The sequence below is a fragment of the Salmo salar genome, chromosome ssa28, assembly GCF_905237065.1.
Source record: "Salmo salar chromosome ssa28, Ssal_v3.1, whole genome shotgun sequence".
NCBI lineage: Eukaryota > Metazoa > Chordata > Actinopteri > Salmoniformes > Salmonidae > Salmo > Salmo salar.
This window is the reverse complement of record NC_059469.1, coordinates 21,851,793-21,875,581: the sequence shown is the minus strand read 5'-3', so window position 1 is coordinate 21,875,581 and position 23,789 is coordinate 21,851,793. Positions and strand designations below refer to the sequence as shown.

Genomic DNA, 23,789 nt, shown 5'->3' with positions numbered 1-23,789 from the left:
AGTAGCCATTGATTTGTGATAATGGAACCTTGTGTTCATATCAAAATATGCTACATCATTTTCTGAAAATAATTATCTGCTGATACTAGAAAAACTATTGTTGCATTGATTAACTTTACAACCTCTGGGAAAAAGTATGATTCTCAAACACCATGATTTCAGCTCCCGACAACCAAACCCTATTACACATTACAGTCATTATGCAGACACTCTCCAGAACAGCTGTCAACCATTATGATTAATGAGACTCACACTTGGAGAAATGTTTTAACATTGCATTTTATTATTAATGCATTATCAAAGCCAGAGAATTGAATTTTGCTCTGCCCCTGGCACCCACGCACACACACAAAGAAAGAGAATTGGCATTCATCTCTCTGTATGATGGAATCAGATGGATTCATAGAGGGCTGACAAGAGGTCCGTTTTATGACTCTCTTCACAATCAGGCCACATTTCGATGAGTTCACTAACAGTTTTTAAAACACTACACACACTAGTGATTTAAACTATCAACATAAGTATATTTGTCTCTTTCTCTCTCTCTCTTCCATCTTTTCTGTATCATCTGTAGTGAATTAAGTGTTGGGTTTCAAGGCTAAGGTTGCCTGGACAAATCCTCCCATTTCTCTTTCTGTCTGTCTCTGTTTCTCTCTCTCTCTCTCATCAAGAGGCACATGCTGGTGGAGTCAGTGGATCCTCGTTAGGGTTAATCCAGCGAAGACAAGGCCACACCGGTTTTAATTAGTCCGAGGCGGCTGGATGAGGGGAACAGGACCGGGCCAAGGGGGTTCAGGGGGGCTCTCGAAGGGGTCCGAGGGGGTGCAGCACAGAACAGGACCTTAATTCAATTTGAGAATGTCTGTTTTGACAGAAGCAAAGAGTTACAAGGGGTGGCAGGAGAACCCACCACACTGTAAGGGTCCCAGATTAGGAACACCGCACCACATTGTATGGGGCTCAGATTAGAAACACCCCTCTCCTCATGAAAGAACAATCCCTCAGCTCAGTTAGTAGATTAGATACAAATCATTACTATAAAGGCATTGTGGTGTCAGAAATGTGGAATTAAGTGTTTCCAGATATGCCATAGAAAATACAGTATTGGGGCTAATATCAGAGGGCTAATATCAATAACATGCATGTCAATCTCTCCTGGCTCAAAGTAGAGGAGCGATTGACTTCATCACTTGTTTTTGTGAGAGGAATTCAGATATTGAAAGCACCAAACTGTCTGTTCAAACAGCTAACACACTGCTCAGACACCCATACATACCCCACAAGACATGCCACCAGGGGTCTCTTCATAGTCCCCAAGTCCATAAAACTCTGGGAAACGCACAGTAAAATCAGATTTAAAAAACGGATAAAACAATACCTCACGGCACAACACGGACTGTGAAGAGACACACACAAACACACGCATACACACACACACACTCTAACACACACACTAGAAACACACACATTGTAATATTGTAGTATTGTACATTTTATATTGTAAATGTGTAATATTCAAGTAAGGATGTAATAATGTATTGTATTATATATATAGTTTTATTTATGATGCAGGCGGTTGTTTTGTTTAGATGCAACTGTTTTTATTCATATTTGGAGCCCAGGAAGAGTAGCTGCTGCCTTGGCTGTAGCTAATGGGGATCCTAATAAATACTAAATATTGTCTTATTTCTTGGAAAGCATTGTAGCAATATCACATTGTAGTTCAGTTGGAGTTTTGCCCTTGGGGCCGAGAAGGGGGTCATTGTCTGCTGAAATCCATTAGACGTGAGCAAACGTATCCTATTAAAGTACTTTAATATATAATAATATATAACATTCTAAGAATGTGGACAATTAATCCAATATCAGCTCATAACATGTATTGAAGATGCATAATACAATCAACTGGTTTAAACTATTTCAGAATTACAGCAAACAACTGCCAAATGGAAACACCATTGCAATCCCTTATTGCGCATTGTTGAACAATGGTAATAAAAAATATCAAAATCAATAAACCTAGAGATGAAGTTAGTGTGTAGTTTAATTACAGATAAAAGCCTATTGTGAGTCTGAGCGAGTAGTGAGGTTCTCCACAGAGACCCAGGGCAATATGTTGTATATTTGCATACAGCTGGAGGAGTGTGAGTGAGTAATAATTGTGCATATTAAATAACCCCCTAGGTGTGCTGTATGCATCCAGCCTCAGCGTTACTGTGTACTATGGGGAAAAACACTACACACAACCCCCACATCACAAGGAGAACCACCAGCAATAGAAAGTTGTTTTTGATATTTTTCTTTTAATCCTATCCCAAACCTTACCTTAACCATTCTGAGTTAATGTCTAACCTTAAGAATTCGAAGATAATGCCCAAACTTAATTGGAACAACTTCTAAATTTGACGTTTGAAAATCATGAACGTTTAATTCTGGCGTGAGACTGTGAGAGCTTGTAGCTCAGAGGCATGGTTGTGTAGACGCTAGCCTATCTTTTTCAGATAAATTACCATTTGATCCGCTGGTTTCCTGCCATTGATCAAACCCCACACGACCACTCAGCTGATAGACCGGGAGAAACCTGATCGGCAGAGTGGCGGAATGAAAGAATGAGAGGAAGGAGAAGAGAAGGGTAAGTCACCACTGCACCTCCTTCCCCCTTCCCTCTCTATGTGTGCTTATCTTTAAACCTCATCAGGTGTAGACAAAGCTAAAATGCATCTATGTTTCATGACAATCTTTAAAAGGCCTCTTCTAAATGTGTATCTCCCTTCTTCCTGCCATCTCACTACCCTGGGTGCTAATTTTTCTAAATCAATATTTTTCTCTTCTCCAGTCTCTCTCCAGCATGTTTCCCTTTCTCTCTAGCTGGCTCTAGCTGTATTCCTCTATGTTTCTGAGTTAAATGGAGGATGTCAGATCTACCACCAAAACTGAGTGTCAGTCATATACCGGAGACTGTTTACACTTACACCCTCAGTGCCATAACATGCCCCCCCCCCCAGATGGGTCTGAGTGACAGTCACTCCACTGCCCTAGACTGGCGGGAGGGCACAACCTGACCCATCTGGTTCTAATCGCCCCCAAACACGGATAGGCAATCCGCTCGCTAGGTCTTGTCCTTGCCAAGAAACCTGCTACATCGCAGCTTTCTCTGTCCATATCCACTGTGGTGGCAGGTCAATTTCTGTGAAATTAAAAGATAAATAAAAACAGTCTCATACATTGTTCAAGAGACGTAATATGACAGATTTCCTTTCTGTCTGGACTATCGTGAGGCAATTTTACTTTGAAAGAAGAAATCATTAGGCCTATTTGTAAAATATCTCAATCACACCGTATAAGCCAACATTGCAACTCTGAAAGTCAAATATTTTTTTAAGTATTGCCCTGCATAGCCACAGATTTCAAATGTATCACGGCTCTCGTAAAATGATCAGTTACCATCCCACTAAGCCATTTAGTCAATGTAACAAACGTACAACTATTCCTTTGCGGTTTTATTACACAGCCTACATTGCATATTCATGTTCAACTGTTTCTGTAAATGTTTACTTCTGTGGAAGGGAAAGTATTCCCTGTAATATAACCTAAATAGCCTACAACTATTGTATATTGCAAAACAGATTCTGATTGGCCTCTTAGCATGTTTTACTGTTACTAACTATCAGATACAACCTCATACTTCTAGACCTGCTTTAGGCAAACTTTAAAGATCCAGTTCAAATGGTTAGTTCATCAATAAAGTCATATGATTGATTGATTCAGCTAAAAAAAACTATTGAATGTTTACTTGTGTCAAAATCTATGTACGTTATACAGAGACAAAAGATACCCTGACAAACCAAGCAAGACTGATCATCAACAATTGGTCTAAGTAACAAATCTAATGACAATACATGAAAACTCATTCCTAATCTTTACAACACTGTTTTGTTTTTTATAGTAAGTTGAATACACCTGGTAAAACCAAACTTTTTTCACTTCCAAGCCATGAGTAAAACAGTGGAGGAAGAGGACGAGAGACAAGACTGAGGTGTTCCATGGAGGAAGCTGGATCAGTGCAGAGAACAATAAATACCTGGCTGAAGCTGGAGATTGGGGGTGGGGTTAGCCATTGTTTACAGTGAGTATCCTGCAGGATGTGTGATGTTAAGAGTAGGCCTCCCCTCTTAGGCCCAGGTGACCTCTCTCTGCTGCCAGCTGCCATGGAAACAGAGAAGATACAAGTCAAGTGAGTGCCATGTCACATTGAAATAAAGAGACTCTAATATTTCACATAATATTGGCAATTTTTATTGTTCAACAACACAAAAAAGTAATCAGTAAACTAATCCTATTTCCTTCAGCATCATATCAATTGGTGTAAGCCTATATTTTCTGTAACCTAGACCTATGCCCATCTTAAAACCTAGGAGTTTATGCCTTTAGTAGGCCAATGTAGGCAAATGGGTTAATGAGCTAGGCTACATTGCTTTCCCTTTTTTATGCAGTGAGTGACCAAATTCTCTCTATTATATATACATATGCCTGTATGGAAACAGGCCTAATGTCTAGTCTGCCAAATCATTCGAATGACAGGATTGGAATAATATAAAGCCTGAAGTAGATATATATTAGGCTACAACATTATTTACCCAAGTAGCAAGGTTTCTATCCAATTGGGAACTTATTTTCATGCGAATACTCTAGAATCAGCGTAAAACAGTATGCGTATTTTTCCAACAGATATGTGTTTCCATCAAATAGTTTTTTGCGGATAGAAATCACTGCGTTATGACGTAGTGCACACAAAATGTACTTTTTCGCTTAAGTTTTCATGTACCGAATAAAAATCTTAAGTTAAATATGTTTACATTGCATTTTTAACCCTACCAATAATTTTATCTCAAAAACTGTTGCGTTAAATAGAAAATGTGACTACTGTGGTCTTGGAGTGTGCGCTGTAGCCAACAGCTCGCAGATACAGTGCTGGTAGGCTGTGCCGGTAGGCTAGTCTACATGATGAGATGAATATGGATATTGAGCGAGAATATTTGTATTTGTCAAATGACAGTCAGGCATCAATCATCATGTCACTAGAATAAGATCCTCGATATTTATTGGAAAGGAGCATCACGATAACCATCGAGCACATTCACCATATTGTGAAGTTCATCATAATTTATTTCATATGTAGCCTAATAAACGACATTGTTTCCCCAGTCCTAGTGGGAGGACTACACACCATATCATCGCATGACTCCAAATTTACTTCGATATGATGGTTATTATATCAATATTTTCGCATAAAGGAGTTTCCACCGCCATTTCTCGCATAATACATTTTACGACACAAAAAGATCCCACCATGTCAAATGAACAATTATCTGTTGGCATTTATAAAATTGTACCGAAACTTCCTGTTTGACTTTACTCTCATAAAAACTCTAGATGGAAACATGGTTTGTGATGGGTAAAAAAGAACATCTCTGTAGATGATTTGAGATGCATAGCCTGATGGTCCACCAGGGCAGGCGGGAAGTCGGCTCGACTCACGCGCGCCTGGGAATGAACTCATGGCTCGAGCCAGCCAGTAGCGAGGTCGACGCTGCAACTTGAAAGAACGACACAAAAGGATGAAACAATATCAATGTAGGATAAAACATGACAAGACAGGACTGATGGAAACAGAACATTTGTCACTAAACTTTCCAAATGTTGACAAAACAAAGGTGGGATATTTAATGATGAGAGAAATGGCGATGGAAACGCCATTATACGCAAATATTGATAGGCTATAATAACCATCATTTCGAATTAAACTTGGAGTTACGCGAAGATATTATGTTGTCCTCCCAATAAGACTCGGGAAAACATGCAGTTTATTAGGCTAGATTAAATAAATTATGATAACTTCACAGGGTGATGAAAGTGCATTGTGATGAGCTTGATGCTCCTTTCCAATAAATATCTACGGTCTTATTGTGGTGACATGATAAGCGATGTTTGGCTGCCGTTTGACATCTCGCTCTCATCATGTAGGTAGCCTAACCACACTGTATCTGCGAGCTGTTGGCAATAGAGCGCGCATACCAAGACCAGAGATTCTCTATAGCAAGGTTTATTTTTAATAAACCTTTAGTAGAGTTAAAAATCCGACTGAAACCCATTTAAATTTAACTGCAAATGTTATTTTTATGTGCCATACGTCATCACGCCAGTGGCGGTTCTAGACCATTTCAACTGGGGGGGCCAAGCTGGGGCCAGTTGTACTGTTAGAGGGGCCAGTTACATTAGACGTTATTGTTGTCATATCGTTTTCTTCACTGCATTGTAGGCATTGGCAGGCAAAATACCATGTTCCGCTTTGCCACTGTCTAATAGGATGTAAAAAAAAAGATAGCAAATTAGTTATGTAAAAATGATTTCATACTCCACATTTAGGGGGGGGGCACAAGGGGGTCCAAAATTGTTGTCACAGGGGCACTGCCCCCCCCCCCCCAAAACCGCTAGTGAAACAAGCACAGACTGTTATCCGCAACAAGTCAATTTAATTGAAACACATCTAGTTGGAACACATCTCTAGTGGGAAAAGATTTTAGAATATTCACATGAAAATCTCTCGGCAATTGGATGGAAGACTAGCTACTGTCTATCACTTTGAAGGGAGAAAAAATATTTTGATGAGGCTAAATTAAGCATCAAAATCCACGCATTGTGGTGCGCACATGGTCCCAAAAATATGTATAATGTGGTCTGAAGCATAGTCTATAGGTTGTGTTCTTGAGTGCCAGGTCGATTTAAAATAGCCTTTCTACTGTGTCAAATATATTAAACTTGAAACAGACTCATCTTTATCTAATGCCAATGTAGTTTTAAGACTAGAACTATGAATGTAGGTTATACTGTACATTTTTTGAGTGAAAGTCAACGGACAGACTATGCACTGAGCATGCGTGGACTAGAAGCTTCTGCACAGGTAGTCATGCACATTATTCAAGAAGGTGTAGCTAAAATATTTGTTCACAGTTTTTGTCCATTTGATGCACTGTCTTAGTAGGCTACCACATTAGATTGCAGCATGCCTTGCAATGGATACAAATAATGAATGCCATTGTCTTTCCTCTCTCCATATGGTGGATTTCTTTGTGACAAGTTGACATTTATAAAGGGTTATCCCTTATTTTAGTCTTTCAGTATTTAATTCCTCGTTCTTTCTCTCATGGAGTTTCATCCCCTGTCTCCTTCTGAGTTGAGGAATAGGCTACAGACAGAAAGCTTTTTGCAGGGTTTAGATGTCTTGAAAAACAACTCAATGTAGACAGAGTACCCAATAAAGTGGCAGTAGATAAGCCAGTGGTGGGCGTGAGTTGGGCTCTTCTGCCTGTGAAGACACTGAATCCAGGCTTGGCCGAGATGAGGATGAGCTGCACTTCACCAAAGCTCTCGGTTCCTAAAATAAACATCTGCTCTGCTGATAAATTATGTGTGTGTGTGTGTGTGTGTGTGTGTGTGTGTGTGTGTGTGTGTGTGTGTGTGTGTGTGTGTGTGTGTGTGTGTGTGTGTGTGTGTGTTGAGGGAAGAGAGTTGAATCTTTGTCTCACGATCCCTTATTAACTGGCATTTTATGAACTGTGATTTCACATCAGCATAACAGACAGAGAGTTGCCTGAGGGAGGTGTTGGTACCTCCTCGGCTCCATATTTACTATATTCTGAGATAATAGACTGATAATGAATTCACTCCGAGTCAGAAACCATTTTTAATAAAAGATAAATTCCATCTCACACTCAGCTATTGCCAAGTGTGGCCCTCCATCTCTTTCCTCTGGGACTGAAAATGCAATCTGATGACATTATCTTCCCTTTCTAACAGTTATTGTTATTTATGTTGTTATTACAGATTTTCACACCGGATGAAACGACATCTACGGTGTGACTAAGACGTGCAGAATGGAAACCATTGAAAAAATTGAATGAGGTGAGCTGAATGATTTATTATGCTATGCTATGATATTATTGTAATTTGTCCAGAGTACTGAATTACACACACAAAAACACACACATACGCACACACACACACAAAAACACTTGTTTAGAAGTGAGGAGGGGTGAACAACTCCTAAGTGAGCAGCCTCCATTAGAGGAGTGTTACAACATCTTTCTCAGTGAGGAGTGACACTGCTCATCATCGCCTATCATTGGCTTTTGCATTACTGATTTGGGACCAGAGATTATATGGGTCAACCTTTTCTATGAGGAGTAGAAAGCAAAGTAAAGAATAACTTAAACACAATGTAGCACTGAAACCCTATGTGGAACATAAATCTAATATAGTCACTTTGAGTTACGTCCCTGACCTCACTTGCCCAAATTCTAACCAACTGTATAAATGGATTACAGTGTGTTTAAGAACTTACACAGTGTTGGTCACCCTTGGAAAATGTCATTTTCCTATGTAAATAAATGAGTTAATGTAGTGCAACATTTCCCTTAATTCACCTCGAAAAACTTTCTGCTAACCAAAAGTTATGCAAAGGAAATGAGGTGATTTTATTTTCCATGCTTGCAAAAAAATTGCTACATTATTTGTTGAAGGTAATAAATGTCATGCCCAGAACATTACTTTTTATACCCATGACCAATCTATATAACCAATGCTACCCATTGGTCCTGAAAACACACAGAAACAGGTAGTAGCCTATTGGATAGGAATAGCCGATCACGAAGCAACAGACACCAGAGCTCTCGCTTCTCACATTTCTCCACAACTATTCAAATCTCCCATAAGGCCCATTATTTAGGCTGTTGGCTAAACTCTGCTAATTCAGCCTTTCCTCTGAAAATAAAGCAGGGCATAATTTAAAGCTTCCAGAGATCGCTGTGGCATAAAATCAAAAGGAAGCAGTTATAATGGTCATTACTTATTGGGATATTTCACTTTTTATGTTACCCCCCAAAACTTCTGAGCAGTTCATATTTACCATGTGATAAAAAATAAATTGTATCATCTCATATGCAGTAAATTAGATAGCAACACCAAGGGTAGTAGGTTTGATTGCTTCTGAGCCCACCCATACGTAAAATGTATGCACACATGACTGTACTGTAAGTCGCTTCGTTAAAAGCGTCTGTTAAATGGCATATATTATTATTATTATTATTATTATTATGATATATTAACCCTTTACACTCGTGGGAATTGGCCTAAATGGATAGGGCTAAATTGAAATGTTTTATAGAGAAGAAATATAAAAAGCATAGGGAACAGTTTGGAGATAATGGGAAAATTATTAGACCAAGGTTCACCTGACATAAGACTGAATCCAAATATTACACTGTTGATTTTATGTGCATTTTACATTTACTGTACATTTCACCGCATTTGTTGATAACAAAATCTGAAAATACTCTGGATACATTCAGTAATATGATAAGAATAGTCCTGGAAAATGTGGGGTATGTGCAACAAAAGTCAAAAGAATTACAAGGGTTTGAGTGACAGGACTAACTGATGTCCCCAAGTGGCCACACACCTCTCCAAAGTGTGCACAGTTTCAAAATAATTTCAATGCACTTTTATGACTCAAAGAAGAGTCTTCAACTACAAGGTACTTTTTTTGCTCTCCTAGCTGTGCCGTTGAGGAACTAGAGCAAGCACACTTGTAGTTGTTTCGTTTGGAACACAACCCTGCATCCTCGCCATCACACAATTACTGTTGTTGTTTACGAAATCCAAAAATGGTCTTTTATAAATCGCTATCTGGGTCAGGTGGGCTTGTTCTATTACCAACATGACTAGCTAAGTTATAAAATACGATCTTACAGTGTTAGGCTTTCACAAGGCGATTCAGAGAAAGAGACCTCTATGCGATGCATAGAAAGGAGTCATAGAAAGGAGGCATAGAAAGGAGTCATCATGAGTGCATTCAGGTGCAGGCTCATTCTGATCAGAACAACCTAGGATATGACGCCTTGTCATCTTGCAACTGTACATCAAACATAGTGATCATAAACAGTGACATTGTATATGACATGAGTTTTATGATATGGAAATGTGAAGTGCACATTTGGACTCACGCATGTTTGGCTTGCTTGTATGACATCAAAGCGGTATTTATTATAATCTTCTTAATGTACAGCATTTCCCTCACTCAGACAACAAAAAAGTAGCCCAATTAGCGGGAGGGATGGGGGCAACTTCTTGTTGAATGCAGTGCTCAAGTTCAGAACGGCTGTCATCCAAACCCATACAGAGCTGTGAAGTGCAGAGCCAGAGCTCTGACGTCATGTATAGCATGGTACTACGTTCCAATTTAGGCGCTTATTAGTACCCATATCTGCCATTGTCAACCCGTATTCAGGTAAGAGTGTAAAGGGTATCAAACTTATGGTTTTATGGCCCAATTTATAATTTAATACACTTCATTAAAAGTCAACAAAATTCAGCATTTTTTATATAAAATGTAAACAATCTGCTTTATAAAGACCATTACCCACAATCCTACTAATTGACACAAAGTTGAGGAGGACAATAATTTTCCTTTCAACTGTGGTTGAAAGATATCCCTTTAACTGTAACAGACATGTATGATGCATCACTCAGACCCATCCCTCTCCACTAATGCAGAGCTAATGCAGGGAACAGGGGCTTGTTTTTATTACCGCGTGTCCGAGTGTTTGGACAATCCCTCGATTTACAAAAGCCACGTTGACAGGCCTCCTCATTGAGCCAAGCCCCTACAGATGTCCAAACACCAGCTAATGTAACCAGCAGGACCTCATACGAGGCCCATACGAGGCCCATACGAGGTCCATCGTGACAGCAGAATAAGAAATGGAGGACAGAGTAAAGTCACTCAAATGGAATGGCTGATTAGTTCACACCAGGATGGAAATGGGGAGTTTAATGTAACCCTGCGGTCTGACAGATATAAACAGACGGGGCCATCTTCAGCCATGGGTAATCCTAAGAGGCTCATTTGTGTATCTCACACCGCAGAAACAGTTTTGATTAATCGTGTGACCTTTGACCCTAATGACTGATGACAACAGAGGAAAAAATGCAGCCAACGGAATCTCGCATTACATCCTGTTTGTGTGCGGGGTCGGTCCGCTGTTAATCTGTACATTATCTGATACACTCTGACAGTCTACGCAATGCAATATCTCCGGGGGTTACAGTAAACCCCAACACACCCCCAACACATGGGTAAAGAAGTTTGATAACATATTATTTGATAAAATAAGAAACAATGTCTTACGTCAAAGTCAAACAACATACAGTACATTTTAGCATGTATTCTTTTTTCTATTTAGATAAATTATAAGATTTTTGAATTACACAATACATTATACATTACATTTTTCATTGCATTTCACATTAATTTGCAGTAGCAATACACATATAATCCATGGTATATTTACATTGACTAAAAACACAAGCCAAATATCCCATTTGAGAAACATCTGCAGTGTAGACTCAATCTCTCCAGTCATTAAATGCATACTTCTGTTCGACTAGATGATTAGCAGTCCCATATTGCATTAGATTTGACACTGTTCATACTAATGTCAGTTTGACTATAGATTAGAATTTATGTACAAAATTCCAAAGAACTTAAATAATTTTTTCATTTTTTATTGTATATTAGCTTTTTAAAATAACAACTTTGGAGTAATTGGATATATACACTATATATACAAAGTATGTGGACACCCCTTCAAATTAGTGGATTTGGCTATTTCAGCCACACCCATTGCTGACAGTTGTATAAAATTGAGCACACAGCCATGCGATCTCCATAGACAAACATTGGCAGTAGAATGGCCTTACTGAAGAGCTCAATGACTTTCAACATGGCACCTTCATAGGATGTCACCTTTCCAACAAGTCAGTTTGTCAAATTTCTGCCCTACTCGAGCTGCCCTGGTAAACTGTAAGTGCTGTTTTTGTGAAGTGGAAATGTCTAGGAGCAACAACGACTTAGCTGTGAAATGGTAGGCCACACAAGCTCACAGAACGGGACCGCTGAGTGCTGAAGCGCATAGTGTGTAAAAATGTGTCTGTCCTCAGTTGCAACACTTACTACCGAGTTCCAAACTGCCTCTGGAAGCAACGTCAGCACAAGAACTGTTTGTCAGGAGCTTCATGAAATGGGTTTCCGTGGCTGAGCAGCCGCACACAAGCCTAAAATCACCATGCGCAATGCCAAGCGTCGACTGGAGCTGCCGCCATTGGACTCTGGAGCAGTGGAAACATGTTCTCTGGAGTGATGAATCATGCTTCACCATCTGGCAGTCCAACAGATGAATCTGGGTTTGGCGTATGCCAGGAGAACGCTACCCGTCCGAATGCATAGTGCCAACTGTAAAGTTTGGTGGATGAGGAATAATGGTCTGGGGCGGTTTTTCATGGTTCTGGTTAGGCTGCTTAGTTCCAGTGAAGGGAAATCTTAACGCTACAGCAAACAATGACATTCTAGACGATTCTGTACTTCCGACTTTGTGTCAACAGTTTGGGGAAGGCCCTTTCCTGCCCCCGTGTACAAAGCGAGCGCCATACAGAAATGGTTTGTTGAGATCAGTGTGGAAGAACTTGACTGGCCTGCACAGAGCCCTGACCTCAACCCCATCAAACACCTTTGGGATGAATTGGCCTAATCGCTTAACATCAGTGCCCAACCTCACTAATGCTCGTGTGGCTGAATGGAAGCAAGTCCCTCCAGCAATGTTCCAACATCTAGTGGAAAGCCTTTTACTTTGAAAGGAATCACTGAGTGCAAACAAATGCTCCTCCTGTTTCCAATGTGTAACAAAACATTTCTGCGGACATTGTGGTATTGAATAAAGTTTCAATGCCGTTTATTTTTAATCTAGGCCCTTAGCTAATGTACAGTAATACAGGCTTTTAATGGAGGAGAAACACCACCTTTTGGCCCAGAGAAAAAATGGCTTTGAGAAAATCAATGGGACATTTTACTCAAATTTCACAGATTTCAGTGAGTGACTTATATGCGGCAACACACTCTTAACTCTGCACTCTATCATAAAGAAAAGTAATGAAACAAAATATGTTTTCTTTCATATAACTTATTTTTCAATATACAGTATTATTGAATGCTGTAATGACAGGACTATTGGAGAACCAAACCCAGGACATAATACATAAACTATTTCGTTCGGTGTCTAGTATAGTCATGTGTGCTATAGTTCTGCTGTCTAACCCATGACCTTTACCTCCAGATCACATTTCTGCTGTCCTGCACGCATCACAAGCAGGTTATTACATGTGCAGTTTCTATGAGCTTGAAAACCTTTTAAGCTTGTTTCTTTGTTTCCAGTAGTTACCATAATGTTCATTAGATATACAATAAATATAGTTAGAATAATGTATATAATACTAAGTTTGAGATATTGAGAACAGTACAATGGCAATGAAAGCATGACATTCTTTTTATCCTGCTTGCAAATATATTCTTCATTCTATCATTTTGTCAGAAATTGGAGCAAATTGTGACCTTTTTGGGACACTGTAACTATGCATGTGCCTTAAAACATCCCTGTTGCTCTTTGGCCAGCAGGATAGAGTCACACACAAACAGGCCATCTTATCTTCCTACATAGAGCCTGTTTGTGAAACCAGCTCTGGAAAAACTGAGCCTGTCCTGCAGGTTTTTTTATTTGTTTAAGAGCGGAGAAAAATATAACACAGTGGAACATTTTAAATATGACCTGTTCATAAATACAAAACATTTATGAAGTTTTTCCTCTCAGAAAATGTGTGCGAAATTAGCAAATGTTTGGTGCATACTGCTGTAAATATGATTGGATTAAATACAATCAAGAATCAGTTATGAGCTTCAGTGCCTTCAGAAGGTATTCACACCCCCTGAATTTTTTCCATATTTTTGTGTTACAGCCCGAATATATTTTTTTACAAATGTATATTTTGTATCGCTTGCCTACACACAATACCCCATAATGTCAAAGTGGAATTATGTTTTTCGAAGTATTCATCCCCTTTGTTATGGCAAGCGTAAATAAGTTCATGAGTAAAAAGTTGCTCAACAAGTCACATAATAAGGTGCCTGGACTCACTCTGTGTGCAATAATTGTGTTTCACATGATTTTTGAATGACTACCTCATCTCTATACCCCACACATACAATTATCTGTAAGGTCCCTCAGTCAAGCAGTGAATTTCAAACAAAGATTTAACCACAAAGACCAGGGAGGTTTTCCAATGCCTCGCAAAGAAGGGCACCTATTGGTAGATGGGTCAAAATCTAAAAAAGCAGACATTGAATATCCAGTTGAACATGGTGAAGTTATTAATTACACTTAGGATGGTGTAACAATACACCCAGTCACTACAAAGATACAGGCATCCTTCCTAACTCAGTTGCCGGAGAGGAACTAAACCGTTCAGAGATTTCACCATGAGGCCAATGGTGACTTTAACACAGTTACATAGTTTAATGGCTGTGATAGGAGAAAAGGAGGATGGATCAACAACAGTGTAGTTACTCCACAATACTAAACTAAATGACAGAGTGAAAAGAAGGAAGCCTGTACAGAATAAAAATATTCCAAAGCATGCATCATGTTTGCAATAAGGCACTAAAGTAAAAATGTTTATGTCATGAATACAAAGTGTTATGTTCAGGGCAAATCCAACACAGCATATTGCTGAGTAACCACTCTTCATCTTTTCAAGCATGGAGGTGACTATGACTTTTTTAGGATAAAAAGAAACAGAATAGAGCTAAGCACAGGCAAAATCCTAGAGGAAAACTTGGTTCAGTCTGCTTTCCAACAGACACTGGGAGACAAATTAACCTTTCAACCGGACAATAACCTAAAAGACAAGCCAAATATACACTGGACTTGCATACCAACACGACATTGAATGTCCCTGGGTGGCCTAGTTACACTTTTGACTTAAATCGTCTTGAAAATACTTTAAAATGGCTGTCTAGCAATGATCAACAACCAACTTGACAGAGCTTGAAGATTTTTTAAAAATAATAATGTACAAATATTGTACAGTCCAGGTGTGCAAAGCTCTTAGAGACTTACCCAGAAAGACTCACAGCTGTCAAAAGTGATTCTAACATGTATTGACTCAGGGGTGTGAATACTTATGGAAATTATATATCCCTGTATTTAATTTTCCAAAATTGAATACTTTCTGAAGGCACTATATATATGCTGCAGGTATCATTTCTATATCTTTAGGACGTGTTTTGGTTTATTTTGCGTTCATTTGACTACCCTGCCTCCTGATATTATCTCTATTTATTGATTTATTTGTTCATTCTTCTGTATGACTTTGATTTCCACCCCAGCGACTGTTTGTTGAATGATTGTCCATGCTACTGATTTGTTTCATAACTGAACGTTTCAAAGTAAACTCCCTCCATGAAAATGATGGTTCAGTTGAGCACAGCAAAAACAGACTGCTCATCCTGAAATTGAGACATCACTGTAACCTTTCCTCTAGGACACACACATGTGTGTGCTCAGTACCTACTTCTGTACTGTATGTGAAATATACTTACATATCTACATCAATATATTTTGAATAGCAGATTATTTTTCTGAATATTCCAGAATCAATTTAGCCACATACTTAACCAAACACACTAGCTCATCACTCTGGCACCCTGGCTGGCCTGTAGTGAGACAAACACCAGCAGCACACCCTCCTACTGCCCCTGAGGCAGCACAGCGCTACTGTACCCCTAACAAGCCACAGGGATTAAATGACTGTCTAGTGTTGGGATTCAGAAGGGATTGAGTGTTGGCAATCATGCTTGTGCCAAAAATGAACTTTGGTCAAAACCAGACACAGAAACACAGAGGCTATTGTGCTGTGTGTACACACCCACAGAGGAGTTTACAGTAGTGGTGAGAGAGGGAGAGGGAGAGAAATAGAGATGGGGGAGTAAGGAGAGAGAGAGAGAGAGAGAGAGAGAGAGAGAGAGAGAGAGAGAGAGAGAGAGAGAGAGAGTGAGAGAGGAGACAATGGAGTAATATAGAGGGGGAGAGGAAAGGAGAGGTTGCCTAGGATCGATCTGCTCACCGTTGGGACCGTGCTAACAGCCTCTAGCTCTCAGGTGTCCAGTCGATAGCTGATGCATTAGTCTGCTGATACGCGCCGGTTTTGGGTTTAAACACACATTTTCTTAATACAACATGACCCCATTTCCCCCTATCATTAATCATGTAACCCGATTTACGCCGTCCCTCTCTGCCTCTGCGTTTCATTTGGCCTGTCAGACCTCTTTCTTTTCCCTGCGCCAGGCACCGTGTAAACTCTGGAGGACGAGCGGCCTCTGATGTTGTTGCGGTTGGGAATGATTGCAGCTGTATGATCCTTTTTTTTTTTGAGTTTCGAGGAAATATTGCCCAGGCAGTTGCATTACTGTATGACTAATTTTAGCCTATGCTCAGAGATATGGTTGGTAGAAGCGAGCAGGAGAGAGACTGTCCTTCAAAAGATTGAAGGAGGAACTGAATATTCAAGAACCAAAATAGAGGTACACAAGCTATGAGAATGCAATGCTTTGGGTTCTGCTGTGGAGCAAATCCTTTGGGGGTTGTGTGCTAGTGATGGGAAGTTCACCTATTTTTACTAACTCTGATCTTATCGACTGGTTCAGTCAAAAGAACGAATCTTTCGACTCATTTCGTTCATTTGAGTCAGCAATGCATATAGACGCAGGACCCCCTTCCGGCAAACGATGAACTGAAAACTCAAATGATTCATGATTCTACAAGCCTCTTGTTCACATGTTGTTCACCATAAGGGGCTTATTGGAGCGTCATTTGTGACTGAGACTTGTAAAAGTGTGCTTTAAATAATGTATATTTGTTGATTGTTGGCATAAAAATAAGATTATTTATTGAATCTTGATACATTTCAAACGAGGTCTAGTTGTGGCCATAACCAGACTAGATTGTGAACGATTCTTGGTGGAATGCATTGCTTGACTACCATAAGGGTGATGAGCACCCTCATGGCAGGTTATGATGCATGTTGCATGTCATGGCAGGTGCTCATCACCCTCATGTCAGTCAAGCAATGACTTTTCGTCTATCTATGCTGCCTTCATGATCGGAGCACGTCTCCGGAGCCACTGAGCTGGAGGAGCGCGTGTTAATCCTGCTGTAGACCTAGTCATTGTGGCCAGCAGATCAAACCAACGACTGAAATGAACGAGTCACTCAGAAAAATTCATCATGACTCTCGAGTCAGTAAAAAAAAGAACGAATCGTTAGCGAACTGCACATCACTAATGTGTGCGGAGATGGAGCTTGTATGACTACCATGACCACATATGGACAGACGGGATACTAAGACTTAGAGCCCAAATTTCCCAAATTCTCTGTTTTGTTTTTCCAGGTTTACGTTCATCCCAATTTTTTCAGGTTTTCGCCCTCTCGAAATCACATTTTTTTATTGAGAAAAACAACAAAATTGGATGTTGTAAGTCCACAACAACGCTTAAACCACATCATGAGACCACTTTTGAGGTCTGGGAAAAATATAAGACATTTTTTTTTTTTTTGTGTAGTTACCCTTTAATGCAAATATACACCAGCAAGAGACTGTTGTTTGGTTAGTGATGTTTCTGTAGCATCTTTCTGCCATGTAGGCATAGGCTACTTTGTAGTTGACATTTAATTGAGAAGGTTTTTGGGAAAACCTTTCCATCTCCAACAGAAGAAGGTTATCATTAACATCATGCTAATGGCTACACAAAGTGTAGACATAATGCGCGCACCGCACACACACAGACAGGGGCATTCCTGTGCCATTTCAGAAAGTTGCAGGAAAATACGTATCACTGATGCATTTTGTTCATGTCTTATGATTAACTTGGGCACATTAATGACATTTCTAATTCAAGTTCAATACATTTAGTTGATTTCCTACTAATTTCAATAAATTATTTAATATTGTTGAATTCCATTTTTATGTCTGGATTCTGTGATTCCGTCCACGTTCTACGCAACGTGGATTTTCTAGGGCCCTAAACACTGTCTACCACTGTGACATTATGTTGACGGGCTGTGTCCCATGTGTGTAGTGTCTGTCTTGTGGTTAGGACAAACGGTATACGGCGACATCGTTCAGAGCCCCCTACAAGCCCATTTCCCATGAGGCATCTCACTGTAAACATTCCCCTTGCTGTGTTTACCTCTAATAAATCGCTCTGCTTCGTCTTCTATGGATAATTGGCTTAGTGCTCGACATTCAAGCCCACCCCACACCACCCCTCTCCGCCCAACAGGCCTCCTGCTCTTTTTCTGCTCTACACATTTTTCAGTTCCACTATGACTAAATATTTCTGCTGCTGCGGTGGTGGCGTTTCACTGGGAATTTGTCTTCATTTCCCCTGTTGGCTGGTTTGTTTATGAACGTAAACACAGCACCCTGGGAACATGGAAAAAGGCCTGATCTTCTTGTCTAATTAGATCTCAGTGCAACGAGAGCTAGAGCAGCGGTTTGTACCTAGTGGGGTTAAGGGCACAGACAGCACTCTAGTGAATCATCTGAGAGTAGAACGCTATTGGAACTGGGCCAACCGAGCTGACCTTCAGGTACTGACTGACTGACTGTAGCTGCATTGTGTTCTGTGAATCCAGTGTAAGCCTAAGTGAGTCAGGGGGTAGGACTGGCCTCACTGTGGTATAGCCAAGGTGGGGCCATGACTGAGGGGTATGTCACACGCTTGCTGGTTGGTTCGGCAGGGTCTTGCCCAGGTTTCTAATTGCTGGTGTCAGAACACAGGAAGTGGGGAAACCAGAGTCTGGAGTGTGTGGGACCCAGGGGCTGGAGTGGACCAGGTCAGACTGGGTTTATATGCCTGTCACTTTGTCACCGATATCCCCATAGCGTCTGTCACTCGCCACACACATGCACACATGGATGCGGGCACACACACACACACAGAAGTGACACAGACGCATACACAGAGATAATTGGTATCTGCCAGTCAGACAGACAGATAAAGTACTTTAAGAAAGCCAGCTTTGTTCATTCCTTCAATATTAGTTGGCCATTTTCCTTTCCATTTCACCCCTATCTCCTTTGGTGATTCCCTGATGCAATGTGGTGATTGTGGTCTCTAACTAATTCTAGTCATAGCATATCAATTATTTCATTTGTTCGTTCCTATAAAACTAATCTCCAAGAACACCAAGACTACAACACAATGCTGATTGTGTGTAAACAGGTTGAATGTATTCAGAGTGCGTTGTTACACACTTTGGAGCTGTACCAAAGGATAGCATTTCCCACAAGAACAGGAGAAAAAGTTATGGTTTTTTTTGTTTCCCCCTAAAAGAAACCCTGTCGAACAAAGAGCGGAGTTGTGGAAGTACCAGAGGTTTACATGCTGTTGTGGTGAAAGCAAATATACAATTACCTGAAGGGGATATCATGAGCAACCAACAAATGGTATTTAGATACAAGAGGGAATGCACACAAACACACACACACATACACACATACACACACACGCACACACGCACGCACACACACACAGGATGGTATTTCAATCCACAGCCTGGACAGCATGGAGTTTTCAGTGAGCTGTCTATGTGGTTTCCTGTGAAAGCCAAGCAGTTGATTCATCATTCAACTGCCACAATGGGCCTGATACACGATACCTACCAACACATATACATACTCACGCTCACGCACAGCTTTTTTGGCATAATATAATGCACGCATGTCTTAGGTGTGAAATTTTCACAATATGTGCATTCACTTTTATGACAAAATAATACAGAATATGAGCGAACACAGGAAAGGGTCCTTTAGCGCTCACTCCATGTGGCCCAGGCTGACTTCACCGAAGTGTGGGAGGCTAGCTGTTAGATGAGTGCTAGCCGCTGCCCATTGACACCCACAGAAGTCTATGCCGGCTGCAAGTATTGAATTTAACTGTAGCGCTGATGTATTTTCGGGCCACCACACTCAATCCTGAATCGGGCTGCTATCGACTCAGGGGCTGTAGTTTCCTTTCTCCTGCCGATAGACATAGGCCTCACTCAAATACCCCAGACACTCTGATCAATGTGGGCCGTAAGTAGCAATCCCCACCTTGCCTCTTAACTGACACAGGGGCACTTGAGCCCAAGAGGTCCCATCTTGTTAACATAGATTTCCTCATCAGTGGCTCTCTGGACCAATGGACAGAGGGGCTGACTGACCCACTATTTAAGACCAGGACGCCAATCAGGGTCCTCCCCACTGGACAGGCCAGGCCACTATTTCACGGTCCTCCACAGTGGACGGGCCAGGCCAGTAATCAGGGTCCTCCACACTGGACGGGCCAGGCCACCAATCAGGGTCTTCCACACTGGACGGGACTGGCCCTCAATCAGGGTCGTCCACACTGTCTGGACGGCAGGTCTGAGTGCGCTCAAACAAAGGGGTAACAGTGGCTGTATTTTTGGCAGCTACTGTAGTCGCAGTAATAGCTGTAGCTTCTGTATTTGTCTTGACTGTATCAACTACAGTAGTTATGGAAGTGGACTTCTGTATTTGTCTTGACTGTATCAGCTATAGTAGTTATGGAAGTGGACTTCTGCATTTGTCTTGACTGTATCAACTACAGTAGTTATGGAAGTGGACTTCTGTATTTGTCTTGACTGTATCAGCTATAGTAGTTATGGAAGTGGACTTCTGTATTTGTCTTGACTGTATCAACTACAGTAGTTATGGAAGTGGACTTCTGTATTTGTCTTGACTGTATCAGCTACAGTAGTTATGGAAGTGGACTTCTGTATTTGTCTTGACTGTATCAACTACAGTAGTTATGGAAGTGGACTTCTGTATTTGTCTTGACTGTATCAACTACAGTAGTTATGGAAGTGGACTTCTGTATTTGTCTTGACTGTATCAACTACAGTAGTTATGGAAGTGGACTTCTGTATTTGTCTTGACTGTATCAGCTATAGTAGTTATGGAAGTGGACTTCTGTATTTGTCTTGACTGTATCAACTACAGTAGTTATGGAAGTGGACTTCTGTATTTGTCTTGACTGTATCAGCTACAGTAGTTATGGAAGTGGACTTCTGTATTTGTCTTGACTGTATCAACTACAGTAGTTATGGAAGTGGACTTCTGTATTTGTCTTGACTGTATCAACTACAGTAGTTATGGAAGTGGACTTCTGTATTTGTCTTGACTGTATCAGCTATAGTAGTTATGGAAGTGGACTTCTGTATTTGTCTTGACTGTATCAACTACAGTAGTTATGGAAGTGGACTTCTGTATTTGTCTTGACTGTATCAACTACAGTAGTTATGGAAGTGGACTTCTGTATTTGTCTTGACTGTATCAGCTACAGTAGTTATGGAAGTGGACTTCTGTATTTGTCTTGACTGTATCAACTACAGTAGTTATGGAAGTGGACTTCTGTATTTGTCTTGACTGTATCAACTACAGTAGTTATGGAAGTGGACTTCTGTATTTGTCTTGACTGTATCAGCTATAGTAGTTATGGAAGTGGACTTCTGTATTTGTCTTGACTGTATCAGCTATAGTAGTTATGGAAGTGGACTTCTGTATTTGTCTTGACTGTATCAACTACAGTAGTTATGGAAGTGGACTTCTGTATTTGTCTTGACTGTATCAACTACAGTAGTTATGGAAGTGGACTTCTGTATTTGTCTTGACTGTATCAACTACAGTAGTTATGGAAGTGGACTTCTGTATTTGTCTTGACTGTATCAGCTATAGTAGTTATGGAAGTGGACTTCTGTATTTGTCTTGACTGTATCAGCTATAGTAGTTATGGAAGTGGACTTCTGTATTTGTCTTGACTGTATCAACTACAGTAGTTATGGAAGTGGACTTCTGTATTTGTCTTGACTGTATCAGCTATAGTAGTTATGGAAGTGGACTTTTATTGGCGATTGTGACAGATTGATATATCATCTGCCATACTTATTTGTTACTCTGTTGCATGAGATACACTTTCTAGTTGTACACCCATTGCCAATAACATGCAGTCTGACTGAAAACAGTAGGTGTTGTTTCTGCTTGTCTGGAAACCCCACCGCTCACCTTCCTATGAAGGCCTCAGAGCATCAGTAGCCAATGCAGCTCTCTGTACCATCCATTCTCTCTCACGCTATTTGTCCCGGAACACATCAGCCCTACCTAAACCTCACCAGAAATGCTCCTTCTCTTTCCAAACCCTGTCTACCTCCTTACCCCCAGACTAGTTAGTGGTCTGGGGTGAATGATTCCCAATAGTTACCCTCTCTCCTTGCCAACCCTCCATGAAGCGCCCTCTTTCTCCACTAAAACCACCCACCCAGCTCTATCCTGGCAAAACACACACACACTTTGGGACGAGCAGCGAATTCCTGAGGGCTATCGGATTTCCCGTTGCCATGGCGACGGGGCGGGGAGGCAGCTCCATTAATCATTTAGAGCGCTGTTCAGAGTGGAGGTCAGCCTGATTGCAGCGGATAGGGTATCTTCCCAGCGCCCCGCCAGGGACCTCCTTGATTTGAATTAAAAAATATTAAGCTACCCCCCCAGCCCCAGACCGTATCATGTGACCACGCTCCACAGAGCCACTCAGATTAAGAGATTGGAGACATGCGTTTATTTTTCAGGGGCTCGCTGAAACATTAGACTCGCACAGGTGTCTATGGAAGAGAGGGGGAGGGAGGGTGAGAGAAAGAGGTTAGATGATAACGCATTACCTTCCTGCATCTTTCTCCCCTCTTCTATCTCTCTGTACCCTGTTCTTTTCATCTGTAACTTGTTGCTGTGCTTTGTGAAACTGGAAACAGTAACTCAGTTTTATCCCTCCTCTGATATTTCCCCACTCTTTCAAGCCCATGAAACTGTGCATTTGTTACAAAACCTTTATAACTTAATAGGAATATGGTATTTTACGAGCATGTAGGACAACCAGGTCTGCACTAGTGGAATGCATGAAGACCCAGCAGAGACCCAGACAGACAGCCGCGTGGGCAAACTGTCTGACAGCGGCTGGCGGGCGGGCGGGGTCGGATAGTCTGGGGGGGTGGAGGATACTGTAGCTCCCCTAAAATGGGCCCAGGAGTAAAATGACCGAAAGTGTTAGCCCATGAGAAGAGAAATGGCCCTCCCTCCACCAACCCCCACCCCTAATGACAGCCGTCCAGGCCCCAAGATTTACTGTTCCTCGGAAACCCGGATGCAGACGACCACAAATCAGCATGACTATGAAATAGAGGTAGGCCGCACCACTGCACCGGCTCCCAAAGGTGCCCGCGAAATTTACGGGCTCCTCCAGCACTTCAAAAGATCTCCATAACTTAGGGCCAGACAATTTTATTGTTTCATGGAAGGCAGGGGGAAAAAGGACCAGAGCGAAAGATAGATGGGCTGGGGAAAAATTAAAACCTCCTTTGTCTCAGACAATTAAAATTCCGATGGTGGCTGCCCCTGCCGCAGCATTGAAGCAGCGAGTTGCGGATTCCTTTGCTTTAAGTGCTGTCTCTCAGTAATAGAGCTTAAACTAACACTGATGGGTTATACATCCAGGCTGTGTTGTCTCAGGGGCTTCAGTGTGTTTGTGTTTCCTCCTCTATGTCCCAGAGCTCTGTAGTACACCAACAACAGAGCAGGACGTCTGTGAAATAAGCGCTCCGCTGAGATTATATCAGCTTTCCTTGTTAAAATTAATGATCTCGACACCTTGCTCCACCAAGTTACAAGGCTTTTGGCTGGTACACAACCTTGTTAATGTCCACTTTAATAAGTGTACACTAGTGCTGGCCACA

At 41.1% G+C, this 23,789-nt stretch overlaps 1 long non-coding RNA gene across 3 annotated transcripts in view; it reads right to left on the bottom strand.

Moving 5' to 3' along the window:
* Positions 1 to 260: 260 nt before the first annotated feature.
* Positions 261 to 23,789, bottom strand: part of LOC123731452 (uncharacterized) — a 44,607-nt gene continuing 21,078 nt past the window's right edge. For 2 of the 3 annotated variants that reach the window (XR_006762581.1, XR_006762580.1), the window contains 4 exons: positions 4,082 to 4,203; positions 2,511 to 3,187; positions 1,277 to 1,329; positions 261 to 862 (listed from right to left, as the gene is read on the bottom strand). This is a non-coding gene — a long non-coding RNA (uncharacterized lncRNA). The remainder of the gene's footprint in view (positions 863 to 1,276; positions 1,330 to 2,510; positions 3,188 to 4,081; positions 4,204 to 23,789) is intronic. The other variant, XR_006762582.1, reaches the window with a different exon arrangement.